Below are 21197 nucleotides of genomic sequence, written 5' to 3' on the forward strand. Positions count from 1 at the left end.
TGAGATGAATTTATTCTGTATGAAAAGAGAGTCATGTGTCAATGATTACATTTAAAATGATTATGCAAAAGCCCATAAATAGCATTTAAGAAAAACAGCAGTCTCATCCAGTTTCTGGATTGAATTCATGTGGGTTGTTTTCCGAGTTATGGAGGCGCCTTACAGCTTCCTGTAACATAGAATTTAAAAAGCTTTAATACATACACACAAACATGCATATGAAAAAAAGAGTTTTCAAACAATGTTGCATAATATGGACAATCTGATAAATATGCTGGACACATACAACAATGCATAGGACATACAGTAGTTGTTTAGCTAAGCGCTCATTTAAGCTAACTTGGCGAGGTTCAATTTACGACTATATCTTTTAATTTATGGTTCAACTTACCGCAATGCCCACGTTATGCGCCCACTTGACTCTTTTATGCACATGGCTTGGCTCTTCCTGCGGTCTTTGTTCATCGAAATTGTGCTCAAGAGCCTCTAGACGCCGGATAGTCTCCCCGTGGAGCGTATTGCAGGCAGATGTGTACTTAGGCCCCATCCACACGCATTTCACTGTATACGCATAAATTTTGTATCATATAGGCAAAAGTTTCATCAACGCGAATCCGGCATTTTGGGAGAGTGAAAGCCATATTTTTTTAAACCAAGTTCCAGAGTGGATAAATTTAAAAACACAGCCCTTGCATTTTCGCGTGGACAGTGAATCCATATATTTTCTGAAACGATGATGTCATCAGCCCATGTCTTGCCCCTAATCAGACACCGCCACGTCACGTAACAGCAACAGAAACATGAACAAACACTGAATGATTGTCTTTTTATTAACTAACATTAACACAGATTAATAAATGTATTGTTCCATGTTCGTTTGTATACCGCGTGCAAGGTTTATGCGCATAGTCTGAGTCGTCTTCTCCATTTTTAGTGTATCTCTGTGGAAGAATTACAGCGCCACATGCTGGTCTGGCATGTATACTACATTGTTTTGTGTCGGTTTCGTGTGGACGTAGATATTTCTTGAGACGAGGGAAAAAAAAGATTGGATAGGGAAAGCGCTGGCTTCCTGTGGACGTAGCCTTAGTACTTCAACTGTGCAGTTAAGTCACACTAAAGAGAAGTTTGCGGTCATAATTCCACTATGTACAGTGGTTGAGATTTAGGCCAATGTAATTACAAAAGCTTGTTTGGTCATATTGTTATTGTCCATTTTCATTCTTTTTTTGTCATTATCTGTAAATGGAAACCTTTAAAATAAACCTTTTTTGTGATGTTATTTGTTGCATTCCTCTTGACTATTATATTCCATGAGGAGTAAGACACACAGCCTCACAGCCATTACTCCTCACTGCTAGCTCTGAGGATTCCTAGGAACTTTCACATATTCCAGTATACATCCACATACAGGTCGTATCTGGATATTTCAGGAAATTTACGTTTGCATGTTACCTTTCCAAGCACTCGGCCTCATACATCTGGCAAACCTAAAGTTTAGCTGGGATTTCCCATTCCATGTTTGTCCGGATACAGCTTTTTTCACGCAGTGCTAGTACAAATTTTTTTTATAAAAATAACTTAAAAGATCTTTCCAGCATTAAGGTAATCATGCTTTTTGTCGTTACTGTACTTAAGTCCATTGTTCAAGTATCTGTACTTTACTCGAGTAGTTTTATTGTTTATAACTTTTGCTTTTTCTTCACTACATTCCAAAGCACAAGACTATACTTTTTACTTCACTACATTTCATAAAACTTATCGTTATGTGCTCCAACACGCAGAAGCAGTGTCTGATTCATGAACAAACTGATTCTTTTCAATGAACCCGTTAAATAGGTTTGCAAAACGCACCAAACGATTCATTCACGAATTAGAATGATCCGACTGCAGCTGTTCTTGAGTTGACAACTCACTGAGTCAAATGAACCGTTTAGTGCGAGTCTCCAGTGAACTAAAATTCACAGGTAAGAACCGGGAGAACTTGCGAGCGCGCGCGCGTCTGATGCTGTTAAAAGTAAGTTACTAATGTCAAAATTTAGGATTAATTATTGTAACTGAATATCATATTTAGGTCAAAGCTGTCATTTGTTTGTGAACTAAATCTGCTGTAAAGGGTGATCTATTTAAGCTCACTGAAATGCATGAATACAGACACATTAACATCAGAGTCTCTATGTTTTAGGTAAAAAAAACAAAAACAAAAAAAAACATTAAATTAACACATTAAATAAAATAACTTATGCACGTTCATCTTCCCCGCTGCTGCTAAGTTAGCAGTTTTACTAAAATGCTATGCATTTAGCCCTATGTGACGTCTGTTTTTACATTGTTTGTCAGCACACATAACCTAAATTATTTTGTATCTGGATCAACTAGCCAAGTAGACAAATATAAAAGTTTATTCATATATATTTAAAATAAGTCAATAATGTTAGCTTATGCTAACTGTCTAGCTAACAAGCTTGTTGAGGTAATTTTTAGATATAAAGTCCAAATATTTTTATTCAACCACCTAGACAGATTACATCTGGGGGAAAAAGAAAGGATGTGATGTTCAGAACATGGTAACTGCAGTAATGATCAAAGTGGGAAGTGATGCCCTCAGGGGCATTTGGCCAGGGCTGTTTTTACACCACAGACAAGGTTTGAGAAGAAAAAATAAATCATTATGAATATGAATTATATTTTCCTTATTTCCTTATTGGTTATTTTGGGAATATCCCAGGTATTTTGAGCAGTAGGATTATAAAAAAAAAATGCTAATATAAAATTAAATGATAAAATTAGCCTATATAAAACTGCAAAATAAACATTCTTCTATCTGTTCTTTTTAGTTAAGTACATATAAAATCAATTACTTTTGTACTTTCACTTGAGTAAAATTGAAAACTGAGTACTTTTACTGGAGAAATATCTTACTGTTACTTAAGTACTTGATTTATGTACTTCGTCCACCACTGATTTCACTAAATCACATAAACATTTAAGGTCTGAAACAGATGCTGAGACATATGAAGCTGTATCTGCTGCATCTGTAGGTCACAGATGAAGGTCAGATCTGATGATCCTTATCCAGTGCAGGAATCTGAGCAGTTCAGGGCTCCTGAAATTGAGGTTTGAATCAACATCACGGGTTATTCTTCATATCTACTCAAACTGAATGAGGCACAAAGTCTTTTTCCAGAACTTTGGGACTTTTTTCTGTTCCTCTGATCCGCCAACTTCCATACAATCTGTTGAAAACAATAACAACTGATGCTGAAGACATCTAAACCAAGGCACTTACCACAAACTATTTTTTTATTTTTATTTTTTTGCTCTGACTTGTTTCCAGATATAGCTTTTTAATGAACCTGTCAATTTGAATAAAAGCATCTGCAAAATGAGTAAATTTAAATTAAAACGGTTCATTTTTAGTGTTATTTCTTCACTAGGTTCTTGTTTCTGGTCTATGTTGTGTTATGTACAGCTGAAATGATGAGAAGGTAATGTGCTCTAAATTAAATGATTTCTGATTGTTATTCTTAACCTTACTTTTTATTAAACTTTTTTTTTTTTAATTACATGCATACTAGTTTTGATTTTAAATGATATTTCATCCAAAACTGACCATTCTGTTCTCATTTATTCATCCTCATGTGGTTCAAACCTGTATGATTTACATTCATTAATGAAAGCTACAATTATTCTGAAGATTTAGCCAGGAAATGAAGATTTGAAATAGATTTGGATCATTTAAATAACTTTCGACCTAAGTTGCGCTTCTTGAGTACTGGTTTAACAGCAGCATTTTTTGATGCAGAGTTGGGTATACTTGATTTAACAGATCTTGAGACGAGCAAATAAATCCAGCCAGCACATTATTTAGCTGTGAAATGTCATCATCCAAGGACATTAAACCCTGTTCAGTAAGAGATGAGTCAGCAGCAATTGCATATTCTGTCTGATCAATTGATTTCCACCTGCAAAACTTAACAGTGAGGACCATAGTCAAGTCAAGTCACCTTTATTTGTACAGCACTTTATACACTACTGATTGTGTCAAAGCAGCTTCACAGTGTCAAACAGGAAAATAGTTTGTCAATAATGCAATAGCACAATATCAGTCATTTTTCCAGCTAAATGCAACAGGTATTGTTATTACACTGTTAAATATATATGTGTAAATACTGTTTAGTAGAATTTATGCAAAATTGTTCAATGTCACATCTTAAGTGTTTACCTGATCAAAGTAAGTGTTTCTCCTTTAATTGCTGTGATATCACAAGCTATCTTAACTTCCTGTTCTGTCTCCTCCTCTTCCCTTTCTGTATTGTAACCTCATGGGAAAGGTGGGTTTCTTTTGATTTCCTGATAATCTTATTTAATCTTTACCTTAATTATTGTTTTTACATCTTTATTTTCACTCAAATTCATGTGTTTAATGTTTCTTACCTTACATGTGTGATTATTTTTATTTTTACTCTTCTTGAGTTATATTTCTGTCTTTTACCTGAATATGCGGAAGCAAGAGCACATGTGATTAAGTGTACAACCTGTTTGTTCTATAGCTAGATTAATGAATAACCAGATGCCACCCAATCTAAATATTCCCTCACAGTTTAGAAATGACTTCATTGAATGTCTTCACTGATAAATACATCTTACCAGCAAACATACACTCATTTACATCCTTCTCTTCACTTTTTAAGTCTTCAAATTCATCCTTTCTAATCATCCTGCTACTTGTCCGCTTGATCCTATTCCATCTCATCTCCTTCAAGCCATTTCTCCTGCAGTACCTGCACTCACTCACATCATTAACATATCCCTTCACACTGGTGTATTTCCCTCAACATTTAGACAGGCTCATATAACCCCACTACTAAACCAACCCTTAACCTATTTCTTGTAGAAAACTACAGACTGGTTTCGCCTTCTTCCTTTCATTGCAAAAACACTTGAACGAGCTGTGTTTCTCACACAGAACAAACTCCTTGACAGCAACCAGTCTGGTTTCAGAAGTGGCCTTCACAAAGAAGCACAAAATCACTTTTACAGACTTTTAAATTAAATTTTCCCTCCTGGTGGAATGACCTGCCCAACTCAATCCAACCAGCTGAGTCCTTTGCCATCTTCAAGAATTGGCTAAAAACACATCTCTTCCATCTTTATTTTGCCCTCTAACTCTAGCATTCTCTACTCTAATTCTATTCTTAAAAAAGAAAAGAAAATACATTTGTCCCTTTTAGACACTCTATTCATCTGCTGCTTGTTTTCTCTCTCTCTCTCTCTATCTCTCTCTCTCTCTCTATATATATTTATATTTTTATATATTTATAATTTTGAAACTAACACTTGCTTTGTAATGTTTTTGTATTCTATCTGTTTTCTTTTGTTATTTATTATACAATTAATCTTTGTATTTTTTTTTTTTTGTATTTAGATTATTATAAGTATCCCCCAGAGTTAGATAAGTCCATACATACCTTTTTTATTTCTGTGCGTTCTGTAAGTGTTATTTGACGCACCCACCGCTAGCCTAGCTTAGCACAAAGACTGGATGTGAATGGATAATGCTAGCATAGTAATCCCAATAAGTGACAAAATAATGCAAACATTTTCCTATTTACATGTTTTGATCTGTATAGTCACAGCGTGTACAAATAACAAGGCTATATGAGACAGAGACCATTTTTAATCGTATAAATACTGGGAACTATATTCTCACTAGGTGTAGGAGCACAGCTTACGTTACTTGGGCGGAGTGGCTACTTGGGCAGAGTGATTAGCACAGCACACGAGATGCCCTGTTGATGGTTCCGTAAACAAAACAAACGTGACTAACTAGCTAGACATGACTCGTGATCATGGCTGACTTTGAGGAATTGTCAGACTCAGAGTAATTTTACTGTGTATCAAACCAAGATCCAGAACCATATAGTTTTGAGCCAGGATACACAGACGAGGAGTTACAAAGTGCTGTAGAACACTCATCTCATCCTGATTAATAATTATCACAGAAAATGTATAAAGAATTATTACAGGAATTGATATATTTGAAATGCAATTTATTACAGCTAATATATTCAACAGCTTATAATACAGTAATGTTAGATAATTGCATTACAATAGCCAAGAATATGGGGAAAGTAATAGCAAAAGGCAAATAGTTTTTGCACAATGAACCCACAGACAGTAACGTTAGCCTACTATTTCACAAACATTTTCTCAAAAAAGAAAACTGCCCTTCCCCCTCCAATTCATTAGCAAGTTGAATGTATTAGTCCTGAGAGTTACATTTAGCGCCGATCATTTGTTATTGAGTGATACAGTGTGTTCACGACAACACAATAATAACAATAAAGGGGATACACGGAGCCCCTATTCACGTAATAGTGTCACTACTAAGGTTATATTACATTAGCATGGCACTGTTACAGTATGGCTAATGTTAGTCATCTCAAAACATAACGGAACACTTACCGCAGCAACAGGTGATCCAATTTGTCCTGTCTTTATTATCGATGGGATGGCTGTATCCTTTAGCACACGTTTCATGGTCCGTGTGGCAACTTGCATTTTTTCAAAATAGTCGTCTACAGTAAAATGTTCAGAGCAAACGAAATACTTCGTGATGGTGTTTACAGGTGTGTTTGGAACTATACCCAGAACAAGTAGCCATCGCTTCATCAGGTCAGCGTTTTTTTGGTTGGAATTCTATGAAACATCATAGTATTACCTAGTCTCCCCTGTTTATTGTCGCAGCTTTTTACAATACAGCGAACACCCATGACTGTACACTATAAATGTACTATCTAGTAATTGCTGACTCTATTACTCCAACTCTGAGCGAACTCTCTGCTCCTCACCACGGCGCGTCTCGTGTGCTGCGCTAATCACTCCGCCCAAGTAGCCACTCCGCCCAAGTAACGTAAGCTGTGCTCCTACGCCTAGTGAGAATATAGTTCCCAGTATTTATACGATTAAAAATGGTCTCTGTCTCATATAGCCTTGTTATTTGTACACGCTGTGACTATACAGATCACAACATGTAAATAGGAAAATGTTTGCATTATTTTGTCACTTATTGGGATTACTATGCTAGCATTATCCATTCACATCCAGTCTTTGTGCTAAGCTAGGCTAGCGGTGGGTGCGTCAAATAACACTTACAGAACGCACAGAAATGAAAAAGGTATGTATGGACTTATCTAACTCTGGAGGATACTGTGAATAAGCTAAAGTCCCAAAAAGTCGGAGTGTTCCTTTAATAAAAAATTAAATGAAGAAGGTATGTGTGGAATTTTTTTATTCTGGATTATATCTGTTTTCTTTTTATTTATTATATTATTTTAAAAACCCTTGTTACATGCACTGCATTAAGTTAACTGAGACTTCTTATAGCACTTGTATATAATTGCTCTTTTGTTGATTTTGATTGCTTCCATTGTTCTCACTTGTAAGTCTCTTTGGATAAAAGCGTCTGCTAAATGACTACATAAAAATAAATAAATAAAACAGATTACATCAGAAATACAACAACAAATGTAGATTCTACAGCATCTAAGATGTCAGCTTCATTCATCGCACTCAAAGAAAAACTGCAGTGCTTTTGTAACGAAGAGGCAGTGGCATTAGGATCCATGTGCAGCTTTATTAGTTCACAAGGGAGGTCATACAGCATAAATCAGTAACTGGCGTCAGATACAACAAGGATCCCTCTGGTCACCAGCCTCCTCCTGGTGCGCCGCTCCTCTCAGACCACCAGAGGGCTTGAGCAAAGAGACATGAAAAGTGGGTGAGATACGATAATGGGAAGCCAAATTGGATTGAAACAGGAGTTATTTGTTTGAGAATTTTGAATGGACCCACGTACCTGGGACTGAGCTTCTTGCAAGGTAACTGGAGACGAAGATCCCGAGTGGACAATAAGACCCACTGACCTGGCGGATAGTTGGGATTGGTCCGCCGAGGGCAATTAGTTTGTTCCCTTGTTCGATTAACTGCTCTTTGGAGATGAACATGAGCCTCATTTCATGTTTCCTCACTTTGTTGCCGCCACGAATGAATGGCAGGAAGTTCTGATTGTTCCCTGGACCATGGAAATAGTGGAGGTTGGAAACCCGGGACACATTGGAAGGGGGGTACCTGTTGCAGGTTTGCGGAGTGAATTCTGAGCATACTCAGCCCATAGTAGGTAGTGGCTCCAGTCGGTCTGATTACGATGGCAGTATGATTTGAGGAATTGAGTGGGTTCTTGATTGAGGCATTCCACCTGACCATTTAACTGAGGGTGATACCTGGAGGGGAGACTGACATTGATGCTGAGTTGTTGGCAGAGAGCTGACCATACTCGAGAGGTGAACTGAGGGACCCGATCAGAGACCACGTCCTCAGGAAGGCCGTACTGTCTCAAGAGCAGTGGGTAGTTTGGGTAAAAGAATCAGGTGCCAGGCTTTGGAAAAGTGGTCAATAACTGTGAGGATGGTAGTGTGACCCTGTGAAGCAGGCAGATCTGTTACAAACACGATGGTTATGTGAGACCAGGGGCTTCGTGGGATTGGTAATGGTTGTAGGAGACCAGCAGGCAGTTGATGAGATAATTTGGTTATGTTGCATGTTGAACAGTCTTTGATGAAGGTGATTGTGTCTGCTTGTAGATTGGGCCACCAGAAACGATTATTTAATAACTGAAAAGTGTAGTTGCAATACCTGGGTGTCTGGAGCTGGGAGTTGAGTGAACTAAAAGAATGACTCTTTGTCGTAGGGCTTGAGGTACATACAGGTGCTTCTCAATAAAATAGAATGTCTTGGAAAAGTTCATTTATTTCAGTAATTCAACTCAAATTGTGAAACTTGTGTATTAAATAAATTCAATGCACACAGACTGAAGTAGTTTAAGTCTTTGGTTCTTTTTATTGTGAAGATTTTGGCTCAACAAATTAGAATATGGGGACATGCCAATCAGCTAATCAACTCAAAACACCTGCAAAGGTTTCCGGAGCCTTCAAAATGGTCTCTCAGTTTGGTTCACTAGGCTACACAATCATGGGGAAGACTGCTGATCTGACAGTTGTCCAGAAGACAATCATTGACACCCTTCACAATGAGGGTAAGCCACAAACATTCATTGCCAAAGAAGCTGGCTGTTCACAGAGTGCTGTATCCAAGCATGTTAACAGAAAGTTGAGCGGAAGGAAAAAGTGTGGAAGAAAAAGATCCACAACCAACCGAGAGAAGCGCAGCCTTATGAGGATTGTCAAGCAAAATCGATTCAAGAATTTATGTGAACTTAACAAGGAATGGACTGAGGCTGGGGTCAAGGCATCAAGAGCCACCACACACAGACGTGTCAAGGAATTTGGCTACAGTTATCGTATTCCTCTTGTTAAGCCACTTCTGAACCACAGACAACGTCAGAGGTGTCTTACCTGGGCTAAGGAGAAGAAGAACTGGACTGTTGCCCTGTGGTCCAAAGTCCTCTTTTCAGATGAGAGCAAATTTTGTATTTCATTTGGAAACCAAGATCCTGGAGTCTGGAGGAAGGGTGGAGAAGCTTATAGCCCAAGTTGCTTGAAGTCCAGTGTTAAATTTCCACAGTCTGTGATGATTTGGGGTGCAATGTAATCTGCTGGTGTTGGTCCATTGTGTTTTTTGAAAACCAAAGTCACTGCACCCGTTTACCAAGAAATTTTGGAGCACTTCATGCTGCCTTCTGCTGACCAGCATTTTGAAGATGCTGATTTCATTTTCCAGCAGGATTTGGCACCTGCCCACACTGCCAAAAGCACCAAAAATTGGTTAAATGACCATGGTGTTGGTGTGCTTGACTGGCCAGCAACTCACCAGACCTGAACCCCATAGATTCTCCATGTATTGTAAAGAGGAAAATGAGAAACAAGAAACTATAAAATGCAGATGAGCCACTGTCAAAGAAACCTGGGCTTCCATACCACCTCAGCAGTGTCACAAACTGATCACCTCCATGTCACGCCGAATTGAGGCAGTAATTAAAGCAAAAAGAGCCCCTACCAATTATTGAGTACATGTACTGTAAATAAACATACTTTCCAGAAGGCCAACAAATCACTAAAAAAAAAATTTTTTATTGGTCTTATGAAGTGTTCTAATTTGTTGAAATAGTGAATTGGTGTTTTTTTTTTTTGTTGTTAAATGTGAGCCAAAATCATCACAATTAAAAGAACTAAAGACTTAAACTACTTCAGTCTGTGTGCACTGAATTTATTTAATACACCAGTTTCACAATTTGAGTTGAATTACTGAAATGAACTTTTCCACGACATTCTAGACATTCTAATGATCGGTGAGTACAGTAAAGGGGTGTTTGGCTCACTCAAAAGCGGCCTTCATGGCGAGAAATTCTCGATTGTCCACATCGTAATTTTGTTCGGTGGGATTGAGCTTGCAGGAGTAAAAGGCGCAGGGATATAATTTAGGCGGGTTACCATGTCCTTGAGAGAGAACTGCCCCAATGCCAGTTCTGGATGCGTCCACTTCTACGATGAACTTTCGTTCAGGGCTGGGATGGTACAAGATAGGTGCGGTTGTAAATCTCTCCTTGAGGGTTTGGAAGGCTGAACGGGCTGCCGAGGACCATTTGAGGCGTTGACTACCCCTCTTAATCATAGAAGTAATAGGATCTGCTACAGTGCTGAAGTTACGAATGAAACTCCGATAGAAGTTGGCAAATCCTAGAAGGCATTGCAGTTCTTTTAAAGTGCCAGGTAGAAACCAGTTGACAATGGCTCGTACCTTCTTGTCATCCATGGCTACCCCTCCTGAACTCGAATACCTGAGGAATGACGACTGTCTCCTGGTGAAACACACACGTTGACTACCGCTCTTTTAGAAGTAATATCTGCTACTGCTGAAGTTGAATGAAACTCCGATAGAAGTTGGCAAATCCTAGAAGGCATTGCAGTTCTTTTAAAGTGCCAGGTAGAAACCAGTTGACAATGGCTCGTACCTTCTTGTCATCCATGGCTACCCCTCCTGAACTGATCACGTACCTGAGGAATGATACTGTCTCCTGGTGAAACACACACTTTTCGGCTTTGGCATATAGCTGTTGGTTGATGAGACGTCGTAAGGCCGCCCGAACATGCTTGACATGATCCTCATATGAATCTGAGTAAATTAAGATGTCATCAATGTAAACAATGACCCAGCAATTTAACACGTCTCTGAACACATCGTTGATGATGGCCTGAAACACTGACAGACTGTTGGCAAACCCAAACGGCATAACAAGATACTCATAGTGCCCAGTTGTTGTAGAGAAAGCAGTCTTTCATTCATTGCCCTCATGGATGCAAATGAAATTGTATGCACTGTGAAGATCCAGCTTGGTGAAGTATCTTGCCTTTCAGAGCTGTTCCAGGGCTGCAGGGACTAGGGGCAAGGGGTAGCAAAACTTGATGGTGATGTCGTTGAGTCCTCGGTAATCAATGCAGTGATGAAGACCTCCATCCTTTTTTTTTGACAAAGAAGAACCCAGCAGAGGCAGATGGTGGTGTAATGACCTCTCATAAAAATATCAGCTCAGAGAGAAGAGATCTACATAGCATAAACAAGAATGAGTAAATAGCAAAGTCACTCAAATCTATTTATTCACTCACTCACAACAGACGTCACAATAATAACGAACATACCAACCAGGGAACGAAATTGTACAAAACAGACAACAACTAATAGAGAAAAAAAACCTAAATACAAATATAAAAACGCTTGTTTGCTGGCTAGCCCACAAGATCTATTGACGCCCTTCTTTCTTCTCCTCATTGACGTTTATACCGGTATCAGTCAGCTCCATCAATCAGCCACTCAAATCACGAACAGGTGCGTCCAACTAAGAGAGAGATATAGCGCGTACACGCTCCAAAAGGATAGAGTGATGCCAAGAAAAACAAGGGAAGGACAAAACAAAGAAAACATACACAGACCAAGCCACCGACCGTAACAGATGGGGATGGACTAATAAAACCCTTACAGAGATCCTCTTCAATATATGACTTCATAGCCTCAGCTTCAGGTTGAGATAAGAGGAAAACCCTTCCCTTGGGGGGATGTGAACCAGGTTGGAGATTAATGGAACAGTAACTTGTTCTATGAGGAGGTAGTTGGGAAGCTTTAATCTTACTGAAGGCCTTGGTGAGATTGTGCTATAAACAGGCGTGAATTCCTTCTCCTCTCTGACTGGAGTAGCGTTGAGACAATTCTGAAGGCAGGACTCCGACCACTGTATAATCTGTCCTTCGAACCATGAGATAGAGGGGTTGTGCTTCTCTAGCCAAGGCAGTCCCAGGATAATAGTTTGTGAAGATTAAGATACAAAGAGGCGGATAGATTCGGTGTGAAGAGCTCCAGTGCATAATTGAATGTCCTTGGTGGTGAATTGAATTCGGCCGGTGCCCAGCGGGCGGCCATCTAGTGCTGCCACTATCAAATGAGATACACAGGGAATAAGATGAATATTATGAGTCTTTGCAAAACTAGCATCAATGAAATTTCCTGCAGCCCCCCGAGTCAATCAGAGCCATAGCCTCTGTGATCTGGCCATTAATATTTAAGGTGATTGGAATCTCTAAAGCAGTGGAAGAACTGAGATTCACCGCAGAACGATTGCGAGGTGGACGAGTGGGACGGGAAGCTCTCATGTGTCCAGATAATCCGCAGTATAGGCACAGATTTTTGCAAATGCGTCTCTCTCTCTCTCTCCTCTCCGCTGAGATGAGTAAAGGCGATGTGCATGGGTTCGGTGTCAGGAGGTGGTGATGTGGTGCCGACTGGAACCAAAGAAAGCAGAGTCTGATGAGGAGAGTGAAGGAGGTAAACAATCTGAATGGCCAGCTTAATTAATTGATCCAAGGATTTCCCCTCTTCACGATAGGCTAATTCAGACTGTAATTCCATGCTCAGACCTCTGCGGAAATGTAGTTTGAGAGGATCCTCCGGCCACGCTGTTTGTGCAGCGAGTGTGTGGAAAGAGAGAGCATAATCCGACGCCGAACCCCTTCCTTGGCATAGAGATAACAGCTGCTCACCTGCCTCCTCTCCACGAGCGGATGTTCAAAAACCTTCTTAAACCACTGGATAAAGGCCGAGAAGGAAGGGAAGACAGTATGATTCTCGCTCCACAACGCGGTAGCCCACTCTAGCACCTTTCCAGTGAGAAGCGAACAGACAAATGCGATGCGACTATCATCTGTGGGATACAACATGGGTTGTTGGTGAACAAACATGGAACACTGGACTAAAAAAAAACCTTACATTTCAAGGGTGAGCCATCAAACTTCTCAGGGAATGCCAAACAAGGGCTGGTGGTGAAGGTAGATGAAGCCAGGGCTTGAGGCGCTGGATTCGAAGGAGGAGCATGAGCTTCAGGTGCTTGCAGATGAAGGGCTTGCAAGGTCTTTACCATTTCCTCGGTTAGCGAGGTAAGTCAGTTTAGTTGTTGTTGGTGTGTGGCCAGAACCGATGCTTGAGCAGATACATCTGTGGTAAAGTGATAGAAAGCTGCTGGATTGATTTCTGGCGAAGTGTTCTGTAACGAGGAGGCAGTGGCGTTAGGATCAATGTACAGCTTTATTAGTTCACAAGGCAGGTCATACAGGCATAAATCAGTAACTGGTGTCAGATACAACGAAGGCTGGGCAGATTCATAAACATAGTTCATGATCAGGGTCAACGCAGGCGGCAGACAAACATTATGTGAAGTCATGGCCTAATGGTTAGAGAGTTTGACTCCTAACCCTAAGATTGTGGGTTTGAGTCTCGGGCGGGCAACACCACAACTGAGGTGCCCTTGAGCAAGGCACCGAACCCCCAACTGCCATAGCATAAATGGCTGCCCACAGCTCCGGGTGTGTGTTCACTGCTGTGTGTGCACTTTGGATGGGTTAAATGCAGAGCACGAATTCTGAGTATGGGTCACCATACTTGTATGTCACATCACAATAGCTTAAATCCACAAGGCAGGCAGGGTCAAAATAGGCAGACAGCAAGCAGTTGTCAACGGGTAATCAAACACAGGAAAACCGCTCAGAAATGTCTGCATTACAAAACAAGACTTTGCAATGAAAGCAGGGAAGTCACAGTTTAAATAGGCCAGGCAATGGGAAACACCTATGCAGGTGATTAGTCTCAGGCATGGGGCATTGTGGGAAATGAAGTCCGAAGATCGGTTAATACTCCGGTGATGGTTCCCTCTGGTGGTGATCGGAGGGAGCCATGGAGGCTGAATTTGTGACAGCTTTACAATTATAGGACAGAAATAAACTAGTTTATAAAAATTACAAATGACTTGCTTCTTGCATCAGACCAAGGCTGCATCACACCATTGATCATGACATACTCAGGGGCGCCGCCAGGAATTTTGGGCCCCATGACAAAAAAATCGAATTGGGCCCCCTCTGCGCAGCTGTTGTCACCACATCTCTAGGACCTAACTGTCCCATCAAAAGCTTTACATAACTCTAATCAAAGGCTTGCAACTGTCTTGCTTCTTGTAGTTCAATACTAGTACTAGCACAATATTTACTACTGGTGATTTGTAAATGCAAGTCTGCATACAGTATGCAGTTCACTATTTGATGCAAGATTAAAAGCCACCATAAAGATGTCCTTAAAGCAACACTATGTAACATTTTTTACCTTAAAATAATGTTTCCAAAATCGTTTCAGTGGTTCATCAAGTCGTAACAGGATGAAAGGCACTTTTGCCACAAACCTGGGTCAACATCCTGCCTATGACTTCTGCCTTCTTCCACCATGCATCTCTCATTCTCACCATCACTGTAACTTTCTTTCCTTCTACCTTTCCTTCCACACTTCTTCCTCCTTCTACCTGAGAGGGCCCTGGCTCTGTAGGATGCACACAATGCATGTGTGCATACATATATACTGTGATATATACAGTACATTAAAATATGCCATATACCAATAAATGACACTAACACTACAGAACATTGACACAAATTACTTATAGTTCTGTATTACCACCACTTGATTACATACATTAGATACGATAGATTTGTGTGTGTGTGTGTGTAAGCTTCTTAAATAAATTGCCCTTCATGATGGGAATAATAAAGTCTGTATCTATAGATGTCATTTAACGGCCAAAATTCAGTCTAAATGAACACATTCAACTGGATTATTTTAATATTGTCTGTAACTTACATGCAGGTTGAGGTAAGCTACTCATTGTTTCTAACTGCATCCAGTACAGACAGGAGGTTGTGTTTTTTGTTTATTTGTTATTTATGTCATAATGGTCATTATGTGAGAAAATTATTTGTGTTTGATTTCTGTCATTAATAAATATTCCATGGTTATGGTAAAAAAAAGAGCAAGAAAGACAGAGAACCAGATTTTATTTTACTACTCAACATTATGGTCTCTGTATGTCTAGCGCACCGTGCATTGACTGTCTGTCTGCAACTAACTAAACACCGTCACTGATGAGTGCGCTAAGGCAGGACCAAACCATTTCATGCAGATACAGGGGGGTGGTCGGTCAATATGGATGTTTTATTTTTTGGTCAATGGTGATATTTAACTTTTATTGCCAAAATAAGTAAAATCAAAGATATCATTCATTTTATTATTATTTGAAATATACTCGATGATGGTTTTTACAGTGTATAATATAATAAAAAAATTTAATTCGTTTTTACCTATTTGTTGGGGCCCCTGCCAGTCAGGAATTGGAATTGTCCTAACTTTCCCCCCCATCCGGCGCCCATAGACATACTCATAGATCGATTACAAAACTTTACGATATTCAAGGGCAGGCTTTTTAGATGGTTTAGATCCTACCTGTCCGATCGCTACCATTTTGTTTATTTATACGTGGAGTCATCTCAAATTATCACCAGTAGAGCATGGAGTGCCACAAGGATCTGTTCTAGGTCCTCTGCTATTTTCAATATACATGTTGCCTCTTGGTAATATTATTAGACTGGTTTCCACTGTCATGCTGAGGATATTCAACTATATATCTCAACAAGACCAGATTAAACTTCTAAATTATCTTAGTTAACAGTGTTAAAAATGTAAAAGATTGGATGACCAATAATTTTCTCCTATTAAATTTGGATAAGACAGAGATATTACTTATTGGACCAAAAAAAGTACACGGAAACTCTTGGATTAAATTTGCAACTAGACAGATGTAGTGTTACTTCCTCTTCAGTCAAAAATCTGGGTGTTACATTAGACAGTAACTTGTATTTTGAAAATCATATTTCCCATGTTCCAAAAACCGCATTCTTCCATCTTAGAAACATTGCCAAGCTAAAAAACAAATTACCTGTTTCTGATGCAGAAAAGCTAGTTCATGCATTCATGACCTCTAGACTGGACTATTGTAATGCACTTCTAGGTGCTTGTCCTGCATCTTCAATAAACAAGCTACAGGTAGTCCAAAATGCAGCGGCTAGAGCAGGGGCGGACTTACCCATTAGGCAAAGGTAGGCGACTGCCTTGCGCCCCCAAAAGCCAAGGGCCCCTAAAATGTTTTTCATATACAAGATGCGCATTAAGCGTGATCACGCGAACGGTTGCTGTTTATGGTGTTTATTACCACGACAACTGTCTGCATGTCTGAGTTGAATGTGCTTCTTGTGTATCCTGCTTGTAGCAAATGAAAATATTATGCATCTGAAGTTTCTCTTTTCCAGCGCGCACACACACCTCTCTCTCTGCGTCTGCTCTGTTCAGCGAGTGGCTGAAAGGAGCTGCGCTTTCAGTTAAAACACAGATATGTTGCTTCTCTAATTTTACATGCTAGTACAGCCAAAATCACAGCACAGCTACTGTCTTTATCTTATGTGTAGCCTCAGAAGAAGGCACAATTATAAATCAGGATTTTTGTGCAGATGAACATATTTGAAGGGAGAGCTGGTTATGTAGTCTTAATGGGTCGTGTTTCAGTCACTATTTCATATTCAACCCGTTGTCTGACAACAGCAACAGTAAAATATATAAATGAAAATAGTTTTGAGAATTTAGCTGCATCAAAATAAAGTATGTGGCACAGAGAGTCAAACAAATTTAATAATAAATAATACATTTACATTTTGCATGTTCAGAAAAAGTGAGCTGCACTGTCCTGCGAAAATGTAAACAGGTTTAAGTAAATTGCTCAGTGCAAAGAAAAAGAAGTAATAGTAACCTGGTTTCTCTATTTTTTTTTTCATGTGTCTAATAGACATGAACAAGTTCTTTGAAAAACATCTATGACCTATGAACCATATCTACTCTTCATGCTCTGTTAACCATGGTTTCGCTAATAAACATATAGTGCATAAAGCATCATTATTTGTCCATGCACATGTTGATTAGAGTATTAAAAATGTGAAGGCCCTGTCAGTTTCACAGACGGGGCTTAGCTTAAGCCAGGACTAGGCCTTAGTTAAATTAAGATATTTAACTTTTACAAAAAAGCTTTAGAAGAAAACATTACAGTAATTATATACATAATTATATTTTCAGTTGAAACAGCTCAAACATGCATTTTAGTCTGGGACTAGCTTAAGCATTGTCTGGAAAAGTATTAATTTAAGGTACATTTAGAATAGATTAAAATGTGCGATTAAGTTGTGATTATTCACGGGCTAAACTCATGACAATCATTCAATTAATCACGATTAAATAGTGAAAGTTAAAATGACTAAAATTAAATGTAGGCTTATGCTGGTAATTCATCAGTGGACTTTCTCGTTAGTATAGGCTATATTTTTTCACGTTTTTCTCATTCTCACTAATTCAAGTTTTTATATGAATGAATCTCTGAAGGGAACCGATTGTCTTCAGAAAAGTTTCAATAGCATTTTCATTTTACCTCATAAAGTATCATTTATGAGCTGAGCACTGCTTTGTTTACAGCCATTACCAGGGAAACCACTATATTTCTGACATTCCAAAAGCACCTTCTGCTGGCAGAGAATGAATGTGCATTTTCAATAATCCAGTCTGCAGTTTTTGTTCAGACCAATGTGAAAATTCACCCACATAAATCCGTTTTAAATAATATATTAATTTATACTTCTGACTCATCCCTTTTCTTAAAAAAAATGTTTTAAAGGTTCAATTGTGAGGTTTTTCATTTTATAATGTATTTAGTTTTTTGTTAAAACTTGTATCTCAATGGTAAAACAATTGCTATTTTGTGGTCTACAACATGAAATAATAAAAGTGTCTGCTAAATAAATAAATGTAAATGTCAAATTAAATTAAAGAATCCCATTATAACATGTAAATAAAAAAAATTTAGAAACATTGGACACAACAATGTGACACCATTGTGCAGCAGCAAGCATCACAACAAAAAAGGAACCTCAAGGTTGATCTAGGTAAATGTGTGCCAAATTCCTATATTTGCCTGGGGCCCCTATTTCACTAAATCTGCCCCTGGGCTAAAGTCCTTACCAGGTCAAGAAAATATGATCATATTACCCCAATTTTACAGTCTCTGCACTGGTTACTTATAAAGTTCCGTATCAGTTACAAAATATTATTACTTACCTATAAGGCCCTTAATGGGTTAACTCCTGCATACCTAACTAGTCTCTATCATGCTACAATCCATCACGCGCTCTAAGGTTGAAAAACTCTGGACTTTTGGAAGTACCTAGGATAGCAAAATCCACTAAAGGAGGTAAAGCATTTTCACATTTTGCCCCCAAACTCTGGAATAGCCTTCCTGATAGATCTAAATTAAAGAAATCTAGATTAAAGACATTTCTTTGGCCAAGCATTCAAATAATGCATCTAATAATCTTGTACTGCAGTTATATCTGATCAAATGCACATTACTATTCTTTGGTTGAACAAATCAATTTTGCTTGGTTGAAACAGCAGCTAGTCTAATCATGTCTCTATTTGTTTCTCTGTTTCTGCCACGGGATCCCATTGTAACATCCCATTGTAACTAGGATTTACTCAAGCTCTTCAGTCTGGATCCAGAACACCTGAGAAGAGATGATGCCAACCCCTCAGATGATGCCAAACCTGAAACAACATACAGAACTACCAAATGTTGCTATAACTTTGATTGTAACATATAATAATTGTTGTTAAAAGTATTTATAGTCTGTTTGATTATGTCTTTAATTGATGTTTCCATACATTAACTGACATATTCACCACTGATAAGCTACTACTAAATAGATTGCAGAAACATATTGTACAGCTGCGCTATACAAATAAATTTTGAAAACTTTAATTTTATAGAGACCAATGAAGGCAATTTTATCTGAAAGGCTACTTATTTGTTCTGTGTGTATCAGAAATCTAATGTTTCCAGTAAACCGAAGCCTGCTGTCCCGTGTCTGGTTCCACAAAGTCACAATGCAGAGTCAAATATTTCAACTGGTGTCGCCGGCCTTACATTAAGCTTGGCGTTGCGAGTCACTGGTTACATAAAGTCAGTTCAATGATGATTCAGTGATGTCATCATCCAATTCAGCTCTCTTCCAATAGTGTCTGTGCAATCAGTCAAGAGTCCCAACTAAGCAAGCCAAAGGCGACATCGGCAAGAAACCAAAACTCCATCGGTGACAGCAATGGAGGAAAAACCTTGGGAGAAACCATGCTCAGTCGGGGGGCTAGTTCTCCTCTGGCCAGGCAAAATCAGCATGGCGTGGTTTAATTCCAGCCTAAAACACAGGTGCGGAGGACTTGTCTGGTTCCCATGGTCTTGTGCCGATGGTTGTTGAGGTGACAAGGTCTTCGCAGGGGATCTGTCTCTTGGGCTCATTAGTTGACATGGTCTCTTCCAACATTCAGGGCTGTAGAGGTCAACTCCAGGTGCTGATCCACCATCTGGGCTGGATACAGCCTGAATCTGGTGGCTACGGTGACCTCAGAATAAGAATGAAACAGACTAATATAAGCATAGATGCCATTCTTCTTACAATGTAGTGAGTACATTGGGTGTTATGTGAAGTCTTCCCGGTTCCGGTTGACCTAATTCAGGGTTCCTCAAATCTTGCCCTGGAGGGCCAATGCACTGCAGAGTTTAGCTCCAACCATGATCAAACTCACCTACCTGTGATTTTCTAATGAACCTGAAGGCATTGATTAGCATGCTCAGGTGTGTTTGATTAGGGTTAGAGCTAAACTCTGCAGGAAAGTGGATCCCATGGGCCAGATTTGAGGATCCCTGACCTAATTAATGCAGCCTAAAAATCCTTTAACGCAGTGGTTCCCAATCCTGGTCCTGGAGAACCCCCAACACTGCACATTTTAGATGTCTCCCTATTCAAACACACCTGATTCAACTCGTCAGTTCATTAGTGAAGACTCCAAGACCTCAAATGTGTGTGTCAGATAAGAGAGACACCAAAAGTGTGCAGTGTTGGGGGTTCTCCAGGACCAGGATTGGGAACTACTGCTTTAACGGATTTGAATTATAGAACTGTGATAGTGTATTATATGTATGCCAGGTTAAAGAGATGGGTCTTAAATCTGGATTAAAACTGACAGAGTGTGTCTGCTTCCTGAACAATGGTAGGTAGATTGTTCCAGAGTTTGGGGATCTTAATAGGAATAGGATCTGCTGTCTGCTGGCCAGAACGGAGACTATCTGGGGTGCGTTTCCCAAAAGCATCGTTAGCAAACTGTGGTAGTTAGTTCCATTGAAATCTATTGGTAACGATGGAACTTGCGACCATAGTTGCTTTTGGGAAACGCACCCCTGGCTGGTGACACCCACAGCTTGTTGTTCAGACATCGTGGGGGCACTGGTGGCCTCCAGCAGATCTGCTGAAAATAAAGAATATTGACATAAAAATATGAAATTAAAAATAGCACTAAGTGGTGGTACCACTTATTTTAGCACTAATAAGGCTCATAGTAAAAATAAACATCAATATATGCCATAATATAAACTAGGTTAGTAGTAATAATTATAATAATAATAGTAATAAAAACTGTCAAATGTTCAACATATTTCACTATTTATGACTTAATGTCAATAAAGTTTCCCACTGGATCACTGTATAATGTTATACAAACCTGTGGCAACATCCAATGCTCTATTGTGTACTTTTGGCCTACATTATGATGCATTAAGTGAAAATTAGCACTACAGTAGGTGGCCATCCAAAACGTTGGTTCTACTGCCGCTCGTACCACCGCTGCGGCGTCTGCAAAGTGCATTTGCAGCTTTTGACCGCTGAGTGGCG

The 21197-nt window shown here is 39.3% G+C and overlaps 1 pseudogene; it reads left to right on the forward strand.

The window, feature by feature from the left end:
• The first annotated feature begins 15937 nt into the window (after window positions 1-15937).
• LOC122148651 lies at window positions 15938-18717 on the forward strand (annotated as a pseudogene).
• The last annotated feature ends 2480 nt before the right edge of the window (window positions 18718-21197 follow it).

The sequence above is a fragment of the Cyprinus carpio genome, chromosome A18, assembly GCF_018340385.1.
Source record: "Cyprinus carpio isolate SPL01 chromosome A18, ASM1834038v1, whole genome shotgun sequence".
Classification (NCBI taxonomy): domain Eukaryota; kingdom Metazoa; phylum Chordata; class Actinopteri; order Cypriniformes; family Cyprinidae; genus Cyprinus; species Cyprinus carpio.